Source organism: Vitis riparia, chromosome 18 (assembly GCF_004353265.1).
Source record: "Vitis riparia cultivar Riparia Gloire de Montpellier isolate 1030 chromosome 18, EGFV_Vit.rip_1.0, whole genome shotgun sequence".
NCBI lineage: Eukaryota > Viridiplantae > Streptophyta > Magnoliopsida > Vitales > Vitaceae > Vitis > Vitis riparia.
In genome coordinates, this window is record NC_048448.1 from 1,367,514 (window position 1) to 1,377,862 (window position 10,349).

At 33.5% G+C, this 10,349-nt stretch overlaps 1 long non-coding RNA gene across 1 annotated transcript; it reads right to left on the reverse strand.

Moving 5' to 3' along the window:
• Positions 1-3,104: 3,104 nt before the first annotated feature.
• On the reverse strand, positions 3,105-4,162 carry LOC117907951. The gene is made up of 2 exons (XR_004650094.1): positions 3,748-4,162; positions 3,105-3,383 (listed from the first exon to the last, which is right to left on the reverse strand). It is a non-coding gene; the product is annotated as an uncharacterized LOC117907951 (long non-coding RNA).
• Between the last annotated feature and the right edge of the window lie 6,187 nt (positions 4,163-10,349).

The following is a 10,349-nucleotide window of genomic DNA, read 5'->3' on the forward strand; positions in this document are numbered from 1 at the left end:
TTTATTTAGCAGCTGCATGCAAGCCCAAAGAAGGCTGCCCATGAGGCCCAAATAACCAAAAGGGCATCCTCCTCTCCACCTTCTAGCTTGATATGTGATACACGATGATGTCATGAAAATGTATTTGTTAAAAATTGATAAAGATGAAGCTTGAGGATGTGAACAAGGCTTTTGATTTACTGACGAAAGGAAAGAGTATCTGAAGTGTGATGTGGATGTGATATGGATGAAGAAATAAGTAATAAGAACATGAAACTTGTTCCCTTCCTTGACAACTCTTGTTTCATGTCCATTGAAAAGGATATTTGGCAAATGAAGAAACTCAATGTGGGTGTCATAATCCAATTCCTCATCATCGTGATTTCCATAAGTCTCCTCCCATCCTTGTAAATGCTAAAATGCTTTGTTTGAAAAGTGTTTGTAAAAATAAGGGTTAAACATATTTTATCCTTTCAACTTTTAGCATGTTCTACACTTTGTCTCTTGAACTTACTAAAGACCAATAATTTGACTTTAATTACAAACTCTCTATAAAATTATAAAAAATATCATTTTTTTTCATACTTTGATTTCAACTTTAAATTAGCAACTTCAAATGGAATTTCTTAAACGTATTCAAAATATGGTAGTTGTTAATTTTGATTTTTGATTTTAAACGAATGTTTGTATTACTATTTTTAATTTTTACTTCTTGTTGTAAAATCTAGCAACTTTGAACTTAGACAATAATTATTTTTTATCGTATTTCAGCTTTATTTCTTCACTCATGAACTTATCATTGATTTTTTAATAAGTTTAGGGGCAAAATGTAAAACATGTGAACAGTTGATGGGGTAAGGCGTATTTAACCCTAAGAATAATTGTGATGTATAAAAGTTTATTGGGAAATTTAAAATATTTTGATCTTGTTTTCTATATTTAAAAAATAATAATTTTTAGTTGTACTTTACTTTTAATCATTCTCATGTGTGTATATAATTTTATTATTTTTTTAAACGCCCGTTAAAAAATATTCCACTTAAACAAATCAACTAGATAAGATAAGCAACCATGTCTGTGTGTGCATGGTTTGGTTAATAATGACGACCTATTATTAGATGAGAGGAATTAATCTTGAGGAAATTAAATTGGATCTAGATGGTGAAATTATGAAAAAAGAATAAGAAATTTTCCGGATCAGCCCTCTTAAGGCCTTGGTAGATTCAGTTCTTAGCTTGTTCCACCAAATGCAGCAGAAGGGGGAGTTCTCAGCTTCAGGGTCAATTGATTTGTATCCAAGGTTACTGAACTACCAATTCCAAGCTCAATGGGATGTGGCCCGTTTAATATTTCCTATTTATTTAGCTCCCATGCAAGCCCAAAGATGGCTGCACCCGAGGCCCGCCCAAACCATGTGAAATGTATTTGACAGGGATGGCAATGGGACAAGTTCTTTTGGGCACCCACCCCATTCAATTCTTTTAAATAAACGGGGTCCATCCCTAGTCTTTGTTAAAAATGAGGTCTTCCATGAACATGATATGGAGTTTGAATTCATTTCCATTCAAAAAAGTTGGTCATATTGGACATGACGTATTTGTTGGAAATGAGGGCATTGTTTAATAATTCCACGGAACATGACCTCATGGAGTTTGAATTCTCTAAAAGGCTTGTTTGGATTTTTCATAATAACAATTTTCTTAAACAATTCTCAATTGTTTGGCTCTATCAAAGTACTACACTACATGCCCAAAATTCGCTGAGACTTTCTTGGGCTTAACCAAGCCCAAGCTCCGAAATTCCATTTTGGCCCAGTTCCTTCTTGGGCCTTTGACTTTTTAGTTTTTACTGAAAGTGAAACCCTAAAAAATTATACCCACGTCCCTCATCAAAACCCATGCACTGCTTCTCTATTATTCCAACACTCAACACATCCACGTTAGGGCTACCTTTTTTTTTAATTTTTTTGGGACGGGGGTTGGAGGTGAAGCACCACGTTTTGGATAGAAGTTAAAACAAAGAATGATTCAACTGCGTGGTTTTAATTTATTAATAAAAATTATTCTCAGCAAACCAGAATGTGGGGCTTAGTCTGAGAAGTAATTATTAAAACTTTGATAATAATAAAAACCAGAATGTGGGTGATCAATAATTCTCCTTCTGCGACTCCGTATGACTCTATCCCTTTGACTAAATTCAAAACACACACAAGCAAGGAAGCTGCGGTGGCTCAAAAATCTTTAAATGAGAAAGGAGCCACCAATCGCGTGGGGCACACGGAGCATGTAGATGGTGACAGCTGGACGACTAGTTCTGGAGTAAATCAGTGGTAACTATGATGAGGGCGTTGAAGTCTTAAAAATCCGACTCAGCTGTAAATTGGATTATTGTACAACAGTCTAAATTGAAGGACTACCTTCCACAACGTGATAAGATCGCCCTATCATTCATTAGAAGGCGTTTTTTTTTTTTTTGTTTTTTTTTGGTGATTTTTAATTTTTATTATTTAAAAAATATTAATTATAAAGTTTTGGTATTTATATTTTAAGTCTTTTCGTTTATATTTTTAATTATTATAAACATATTTTTAATTTTTTAATTTTTTGTATTAAGTTTGAAAATAAAAAATAAAAATAACCCACACAATATAATTTAAAATTTCAAATTAAAATTAGCAACCATAAAAGCATTTTAGAAAAAATGATAAATTAATTTTATTAATATTCAATTTTTGGGGAACATTGAAGGATAATAATTTAATTGATATTTTATTTAATTATTGAGTTATATATTAAATAACACTAAATTTTCACTCAAATGATAAAATTATAATAAATGAAAATATACATGTGGACTTATATCAGGCTGACATGGGCGTTACGTTTCTTAAAAATGTGATGGAGCGCTACCTCACGCGCTGCAAAGGAGCGTGGGGAGGGTATTACCATCATTAAATATTGATGTCAGGCTTCAATCATGAGCCTACGTATAAGGGCTCAGGAGTATAGGAACGTATATTGTAAATAATAAAATAATAATTAATTACCATACATGGAAAAAATAATAATAATTAATAACTGACATTGACAAAAATAAAAAAATAAAAAAAAATGGTGGCAGGCATGCATGAAGAAGATGAAGCCATGAACATTAAAAACTCTTCAGAGAAACTGATGATCAGACCAAATATTACACAAAAATACAATCAATACAAGGGAGGTTTTTCCAAAGCGAAACTGGAGCCTCCGGTTTCAGAGGAAGAACAGTCTCTTCTTTCATTAATTTCCGCCTCTTTTGTGGCTGTGAGATGTAGAAAAAGGCTTGATGGCATCTGGGTTTGCCCTGATCGTGAACCCTTCATGGCTTGGCTTGAAAGAGGCAAAGAGGAGGAGTTGCTGAAACCCCTGCAACACAAGAGAAAAAGAGTGTAACATCAGACTGAGAAAAACCATAATATGACAGAATCAGAAAACTAGGGTTTCTCAGAAGTTTGAAGTCAGTCTCATATACACGGAAATTGCAGTACAAGATGAGAATCAGAGCCTGCAAAAGATGGATCAAAGAAGAAAAGTAGCAAGGAGAATAACCCTTTTTCATTATTAATGGTTTCTCTCTTTTTTTTGCAAAAGAGAGAACCACTGAAGTTGCGGATGATGAAAGAGGCCAGATATAAAAAATAAATAAATAACTGAAACTGGCAGTGTTTATGATGCATCATAAGAGAAAACACGCAAAAAGGAGATGGGGTTGTGTGTATGGGGTTTTCACCTTGATGCTCTAGAGTGGAAAAGCGAGAGAGATTGGACATGGTGTTGGGGGGTATCACGAGGGTTTTACAAAGAGAGTCCAACAGAGCTTGGTTGGCAGTATGCCCACCTCCACAGAGAGAAAAGAGAGATTTTCAAGAGATGGGAGGTGGACAGAATGCCAATAAACTCTGTGAGAAACCCTTTGTCAAACCCATATGAAAGAAACAGCGTCCTTGTATTCATCCACCATTGAAAACACAGGCAGAGGGAGAGAGAGAAAGAGAGAGAAAGGTCGGAGGGAGAGAGAAAAGAGTTATAATACAAATATTGGAGATATGAAGAAGGGGCAGTTGGGTTCTATTTAAGGTGTGATGAAGGGAGTAACAGTAAATAAGAGAGAGAAAGAGAGAGAGAAAGGGAGAGAGATAGGGGGTGGGTGTAATTAATTAAGAGGGTGAGAGGGGGGTGGTAGTTTCAGACCCAACACGGAAGAAACAGTAATAAATATCAGATTGGATGGTTCATTCCTTTGGAAGGGCATATTTAGAAGGAAGGATCAAAGGATCATCATAGTTATTCTCTCTACCTCCTCCTCCCTCGTTACTGATGAAAAAACATTAACACCCACACCCCCCCAATCCCACATCACTCTCCTTCCTCGTTTCTGATGCAAACCCACCCACATCATCCATGACACATATGACATAACCCCCCAACACATTCACTCTTTTTCTTCTCAAGCTGATCAACAAAAGGGGTTTGTGTTTTGGGGTAAAAACTCGGGGAAAATGGAAACTTCATCTTGATTCTTTCAAGAACTAGACAAATGGCAGGTACTAGACAAATTCAGTTTCAGATTAAAGCAGCTTTGCTCTTGTGTAGTAGCCCAAGTTCTCCATATGTAATCATATGCATATCTCTTTCATGGCTTTCAGTAGTTAATCACTTCCGCAGTCCATCTACCATACTTCTTTTATTCTACTTGAAACAAAAAGGCTGAGATCAAAACATGAGACTCCTATTCTAATCAAGTTTCCATCTCTTTCTAGCATTCCAAACATCTTTTTTTGTAATGCAGCTTCAAACCCATTACTAACTCCCCACTAATTCCCCACCATCTCCAGCCTTGCCACGTCCCCAACTCCTCATGGTCGCCACCTTCTTCACCCACCTGTAATCATCAAATTAAGGCATTCTTTATGGCCGTGGCCAACAGCATCAAAATGTTTTCCAAATTAGTCAATTGCTCTACAAAGTGGCATTTTGTCAATATCACAGTTACCTGATATGATGTAAACTTCTATACCCTAGTTAATTTTGTGATGATCATTGTAAGTTTACACCCAAAAAATCCAAATTCTAAGTTCCAACATAGAGAATCCCGATACTTCTTTATGCTACCAATGGCTCCACAGAAGCCAAACCCAACTCATGGGGGGTCACTAACTGCAGCATCCAAGGTTACTCCTCCGCTCCCAGTTATTGCAAATGGCTTCAAAATTCAAACCACTGATTTTGACCTATATTTTGACTAATTACAGGTGTGATAATAGCCTTTATAGGTCAATGACTCAACCCCTCCAATTATATTATTATCACTTTTGCATTCTATCAACCCCTTTTCCCATACACATTACAGAGAGATATACAAAGTGATAGAAAGAACTGAAATCTTCCCTTTTGTCCACTGATAGGTCGCACTCATCATGCCCACAACCCACGCTCCCTTCAGCTCTCTGGTGGCTGTTTCTTTCTTCTGATCAGTTTCCTTTCTTTTAATAATTAGGAGAGCAACTCCTCCTCAAACCTTTCACAAATCAATTGCTATTTGCAACATGTACATACGGTATAATATGTGGGTGTATTTATTGAAAAGCAACCCAGAAAGTCTTTCATTTAATGCTAGAAATCTACCCCCTCCACACGCAATTGAATTCTGGAGACCAAAATCAGAATCCCACGTAGAAGTTTTATAGACTGATATTGACTTTGCAGTTTGTTCTCATCTAACACCTCTACCTCCCATTAGTCCTAGAGGTACAGAGCCAGTTGTCTTACTGGGTGTTCCTGCAAACAGTATGATTGAATCATTGGGACAATGGGGGGGCACTAAAAAAATTTATCCGTCTTTCATTTTGTGGGTTTGGAGATGGAGCCTCAAGCCTGTGATATTTGTAAATGCCATTCGGAAGTTGGGACCCTACAGGACTTAAACGTCAGAAAATGGAAGTGAAAACTTTTCTCTCTGCTCTTAGTTTAATACCCTAAATCTAAGCTTTTCAAAAAGTTCTTATGCTTTGTTCTCTGCATTCTCTGTAGTCTGTACCTCTCAGTCTAGGCTTTTATTTTTTTGCCTTTTTCTTTTTTTATCCTTCTTTCTGTGGTTTCTTCTTTTTTTTGAAAAAGGTTTTTGGGGTTGTGGGGACAGGGGTAGGGATGGGGTTTATGAATTGAAATATCAAAAGGGTTTTCTAAGTTTCTCCAGATCTGATTGCCTCAAGTTTCAAACGTGAAATCATATCTTGGTAGCCAGATTTAGTTAATTTGGAGTGGGTAGGCTAGAGCTGACTGCACTGCTCGATGCATGGAACTTCCAAAACTCATGATTGTAAAGCCTAGGCTTTGCAGTACATCCCTTCTCTACCCATTCTTCAAAACTTAGTTTCCGTTCAAATCCCTTCCATTTGGGCTTTAAACTACATATTTGGTTTTTTTTTTTTTAAATAATAATAATAATTGTTCAAAATAGTTTTTTTTTGTCATGTGATTTACTTTTTTTCTTTAAATTAATTTGAAATTACATTCAAAGACTCTGAATTTAGTACCATTTTTTTAAATTAAAAAAACTAGATCTATAATTTAAATTTAAAACCCGGGTATTGAAATTAGGATTTTTTTTTAATTTTTTTTTGTAGAAATCGCATATTTAGGATATAATTAATTTTAAAATAAACCCTAAAACTTATAATTTGATGGTATCTTTGCCATTTCTTCTTGTTATTGCTAAGTATTGACCCAAAAATTCAATCTTATAAAAGAGTTGGGCATGAGTTACATACATTTCACATATTCTTTTTTACCCTTAATCATATTCTTAATTTGTAGGAAAAAGTGTGTTGGTGTTTTAAAGTGTTAAAAGATTGTTTTTTCAACCTCATGTCGAAAAAGAAGAAGCAATTTTAGTGGGTATATGTACTCACTTTCTTTTGCCTCATTCATCTAGGGGCCCAAGCCCATTCCAACGAAAATTTGATAGAGGCAAGATGCCCATGTTATATACAACTACCAATATGGATAACATCCTTGAATTACATAAAGAAATATTAATACATAAAAATTTATTTTCAATATATTTTTATCGCTCAATACTTTATTTATACTGAAAACTTATTCATAACCTATGGGCACCAATATTGATGCATTGAATTCTATTTTTCCTTTAGTTATTTCCTCTTTTACATATGCATTCAACGGGGGATTATAAGAAAAGTGTGTAAAGGGTGTGTTTTAAAGTGTTAAAGTTGTTTTTCCAATCCCACATCAAAAAAATAAAAGCACTTTTAGTGGATATATATATATTATTTCCTCTAGTTGTTTCCTCTTTCATTCGTGCACTTTTGTGAAGATTGTAAGAAAAGTGTATAGAGTGTATGTTTTAAAGTGTTAAAATTTGCCTTTTCAATCTCACATCAAAAAGAGAGAAACACTTTTGATAGTTATATATACCAACTCATTTTACTTAGCTTTTGAAAAGGTAAAAGGAAATCTTGCACATCCAAGGGGCCAAGCCGATTCTAATAGGAATTTAGATGGCTTAGGCCGAAAACTTTTAATGCACGCCATGTCTACACACCCTTCCCTCTTTGTGTACACGCACAAGTTGAGTCCTTTTTTTTTTTTTTTTACTTGGTGATTTAGCTATCGTTATCTACACTATTACTCATCTTCCTTCTACACATGTATCTTCATACTACATGTTTACTTGTTGCATCCATCTTCTTTTTGAATATAAAGAACCTAAAGGAATATCTTTTAAACCAAGTTGTACAACATCTTGTCTACAAAAATGTACTTAAGACAAGATTTTTTTGACCATTGAATTATAGAGGTAGAACACCGATTATCTTTTGCACCGAGTTCATCTTAGAAAAAGGCATATCTATTTCAACTGCAGTGCACTGTCACGTCTCATCCAATAAATTCGATAAGTACCATTTTCTATTTTCTTGTTTTTTGTTTGTTTGTTTTGAATTAGATCAAATTTACTTAATTATCAAATCCTTAAACCAACATAATTTACACATATCCAACCAAATAAAATATGACACAAACACATTCAATATAATACTAGTAAATTTTTTGTATCTAGTCATATTTTTATCTTACATGTATTAAATGAAGTTAAATTATAGTATTTATGTATTTTATGTGTTTGGTGTTAATTAAAGACAACAAAATAAGTCACCCTATCTCAATTCCATCATTATTATTTAAATTAATTCCCATTCCATCCTATACAATTTCAAATTGTGCGATCTAATAGTAAAACTAATAATATCTAATTTAATTTTATTTTTATTTACTAATTTTATTTTTAAAATTTTAATTGTATAATTTATAAATAAATAAATGTTATGGATTTTTAGATTTTTTTTTTTGAAAAATAAATAATTTTTATTTCATGAATTAAACTTAACCCATTTGGGCTTCTCGCAAACCCATCATCATAATCCATATCCAATGGTCATCATAGGATATGTCTAAGTTTGCATGAAAACCAAAAAAAAAAAAAAAGAAGAAATGACCGTACTAAAAATCATGCAACGGTGAAATGCAATGTAAATAATTGCGGTGAAAAATGAAAGGAAAGAGTGGCAGACAGGCGTTGACACGAGCAAACCATTTACCATCTGCAATCATTCGAGCTGCTAGGCTTATTTAACCCACCACCAATCCAAGGCCCCAACATCCATCTAACCTTTATTTATAGTCTTCTTAATTCTTATACTCTGTGGTCCACCCATCCCCCCATTCCTCCTCCGTTTTGTCAGATAGTTGATACAATATAAAATAATAGCAGCTCAAAAAAGTTGTGAGAAAAAGCTATGTATCCCCCATAAAAGTCATTCAAATCAATTACTATATAAACTACCAAGACTGAGCATACAATGAAATCATTTCATGGTATGAATAGGAAGGGATAGTGTTTTTTTTTTTTTTTTTTTTTTGAAATACATTTATTGAGTTTATCAAATGTTGTTATGCACGGGGTAAAAGATTTTTACCTAATAAAAAAAGGTAAAAAAAAAAAAAGAAAAAGGAATGGGGTATAACCCTTTTAGCTCAATTTCAATGTTGTCTGCATTCTTGTGATAATTTGTTGATTGGGTCAAATATAAAATGGTTTTTTTTTTTAAAATAGTAATTTTAAAAAAGTTTTAAAAAAACTTCATAACATTTTAAAAAATGGAATAATTAATATGTATTTTTTTTTTATAAATATACTTTTTTTTTTGTAAAATGAATATTATCTCTAACATTTTTTTAAAAATTATATGTAATTGTAATTAGATTTTTTGTTAAATAAGAAAAGTTAGTGAAAATATCTCTATAAAATATATGAAAATGAGATAAGATAAAGATGTGAGGAAGAATGAGAGACATCCGATAGAAGAAGAGGGTTTAATAAGATATAAATGTGAGGAAGGATGAGAGACACATGATAAAACGATTAAACAAAATGACTCATGATTCATATTGAAGGTACAAAGAGATTCCGTAATATTTTATATCATATAATGAAATGTTCTCTCTTATTTATGGAGATAGACGTGATTGACTGAACCACGTTAAAATCTTATTTACCTTTTATATGATTTGCTTTATTTTTTATATTATTATTTTATTACATTTGTGACACAACAAAATGCTACTAAAATAACACTACATATTAAAAATGTTTTTATCATATTGATTTTTAAATATATCCTCATGTTGAATTACGTTAGTGATTTATGTAAGTTTAGCAACTTCTCTTTATGTTAGATAATGGGTGATGAGGACATTGAGGAGAGAATTGGAGGAAGGCAGAGAGAGATGATTGAAGATGGAAAAGAGAGAGAGAGAGATGTGTGTTATTTGAATTAATGATGGATGGTTCTGAGTCCTGACGACAAGAGTGTGCGTGTCACGTGAGAGATATAGAGAGGGAGAGAGAAAGGGGGGAGAGGATAATGATGGTATTGTTTATTTGATGTTTGATTGAAGATGTGGTGTGGGAAGGTCCCCTTTGGTGTCAAGAGTTTCAAGACACGAATGATGAGGCCGATGACGATGTTCTTGATGTTGATGTTGGATACTCTCTTTCCAGCCTGCTTCCATGTGACCTTCTCTCTCCCTCCCCCTTCCCTCTCCATATTCAACTGATGCCCATTATTAGCTCTCCCAAATCTCTCCTCTCCATCCATACTCTTTTTATAAATAACATGAAAAAAAAAAAATCAAAATCTTCAAAAGGGAATTTCACCGAGGTACAAATAATGAGATTAGCGTATCAAAACCTTCCAAGGACTCAAATCATACATTAAAAATTCAATGTAGAGATGGATCTGCTCAAAAGGT